Source organism: Phascolarctos cinereus, unplaced genomic scaffold (genome assembly GCF_003287225.1).
Source record: "Phascolarctos cinereus isolate Bilbo 61053 unplaced genomic scaffold, phaCin_HiC Scaffold_726;HRSCAF=1367, whole genome shotgun sequence".
NCBI classification, from domain to species: Eukaryota; Metazoa; Chordata; class Mammalia; order Diprotodontia; family Phascolarctidae; genus Phascolarctos; species Phascolarctos cinereus.
This window is the reverse complement of record NW_027556098.1, coordinates 46,504,053-46,506,322: the sequence shown is the minus strand read 5'-3', so window position 1 is coordinate 46,506,322 and position 2,270 is coordinate 46,504,053. Positions and strand designations below refer to the sequence as shown.

Sequence of the window (2,270 nt, the reverse complement as noted above, 5' to 3'; positions counted from 1 at the left end):
GAAATATCCTAATTGTTTTTTAGAGGTTTGATAGAACATTGTCATTTTTAAGCTAACTGAGAAATTAATGCAAGTAGAGTCTCCCTTTGCAACACAAAGAATGAACCAAGAGTGAGGAAAAAGTACTTTAACTTGACTCCCTGTAAAAAGGATGTTTTATTCTTATAACCGGTATCAGTGAAATCTATACTAGAAATATAAGTACCAGGACTGCTCAGTGAGCAAACTCCCTTTACCAATGTATTTTACAGTGTTAAAAAGTTGGGCATTGGGACAGCTAGGTGGTGCAGTAGAAAGAGCACCAGCCCTGAAGTCAGGAGGAACTGAGTTCAAATCCAGACTCAGACCAAACACTTGGCACTTACTAACTGTGTCACCTTGGGAAAGTCACTTAACCCCAATTGCCTAAAAATTTAAAAAAAATTTTTTTTAAATTGGACATTGAGAGATTGTGACTTTCTCAGGATTACATAGATGTTATGTGTCAGAGCCTGGGCTTGCATCTTGACTGAGGATGGCTGGCTAGGGTGCAGTGGATCACCCAATAAACATGCTTACCACAAACAGGAAGGCAAATGAGTCCTGTTCCAATGCTGGACCTTCTCTTACTGTCCCTGAATATGCCATCTGTCTGAAAACATGTTCACCCAGTCAGTCTTCCTTATAAGCATGTATTCTATGAATGGATAAACGTGGTTTGGAAAGTGATGTGCACTCTGTTGGCAGGAGATTCCTGAACACTTTCTTGACAAGCCAACCTTGTTATCACCAGAGGAACTAAAAACAGCAAGTAGAGGCAATGGAGAATAAGCCTGGTATCATGAAGGAAGAAATGGGTGGTGGCAGTATGAAGAACACAGCAGAGAACTGGAAGATGCTTTCTCTCTTGTTTTTCTTTTTTCTTTTTGGCTAGGCAATGGGGTTACGTGACTTGCCCAGACTCACACAGCTACTAAATGTCAAGTATCTAAGGCCAAATTTGAACTCAGGTTTTTCCTGACTCTAGGGCTGGTGCTCTATCCTCTGCACCACCTAACTGCCCCAAGATGCTTTCTCCAAAGGTAAAAAGAGCACTTAAGTGTTAATTGCTGGATTTCTTTATGTTGCTAATCTTGAAAACAAGGTTCAGTGCAGGAGAAACAAACATGGACAGTTGTAGGAAAATTAAATGGGACATAATGGATATATCAAAGAAGGGAGTGGCTGGACTTAGATTGGACTGTGACTAATCTGGTTAACTTAGCAAGAAAGAGTTCTGCAGATGGAGTGGACAATATATCACAGGCTGGGCCTTCTGTGCTGCCTCTAGTGTCTAACTTCACTAGATGGTCAGTTAACAAGCCCTGCAACATGTTCACCTGATGCTTGTATTACTTCTCTGGATGGTCATTTGCAAATCAGTGGAGATAGCCTGACTGAAAAGAATCACAGAGGTGAGGGAGAGGAAGACCATGAATTATTATTTTCAGGCAGGGTACCAGCACCAGATGCCTCCATTGAGGAAACATAACCAGATGCTAGTAGTGATAGTGAGGATGTATTTGCTCACATTGTGCAATACTTATCTTCAACTCAGCAGAGATATTTGGTTCCAAATGTAAATCAGATGATAGACCTGCAGCAGGAGGTGGAGCAGTGACTACCAGTGTCAGGATTAGAAGATCTGATGGACAGCTCACAGTAACTGAAGTTTAAAGATGTCATCAGCCACATGTTCAAGAATACAAGTACATCTGTAAGGGTATCTGTAAATTTCTGCCCATGAGACTCATCCTCTAGCGGTGTATTTTGGAGTTAGGGGTAGGAAAGGGGAATAGGAAGAACTGGACTGTAACTAAAATGTCTAACGTATCTCTGGAAAATTTATTTAAAAGTCAGGAACTTGGATGTTAAAGTTGAAATCTACATAACAATACCTAGTTTTTCTTCTAAAAGTCTTTTTATTTTTTAGCTTTTTTCCTTTCTTTTTCTTTTCTTTTCCTTTCCTTTTTTTTTTAGATCCTTAATCTTTTTGGCCTCTGTGTATTCTGTGTACATTAACTGTCTTCATTGTCTAACTGTTGCATTGTGTCTTAATTCTCTGCATGGATCAACACATGGAAAGAACACTAAATTTGGAAGCAATATGAAATGCTGGTTATTCATAAGAACAGGATGCTTAATTTAGTGTGAAAACAGATGTGTTTGGAAGTTATGAGACAAGTTTTATATTCAAGTTCCAAAATGAAAATGTAAACAGATAATAACTTGTTGAAAAACATTAACTGTAA

At 38.9% G+C, this 2,270-nt stretch overlaps 1 pseudogene; it reads left to right on the top strand.

The window, feature by feature from the left end:
• Window positions 1-514: 514 nt before the first annotated feature.
• LOC110214773 (E3 ubiquitin-protein ligase RNF146-like) lies at window positions 515-1,695 on the top strand (annotated as a pseudogene).
• Window positions 1,696-2,270: the final 575 nt, after the last annotated feature.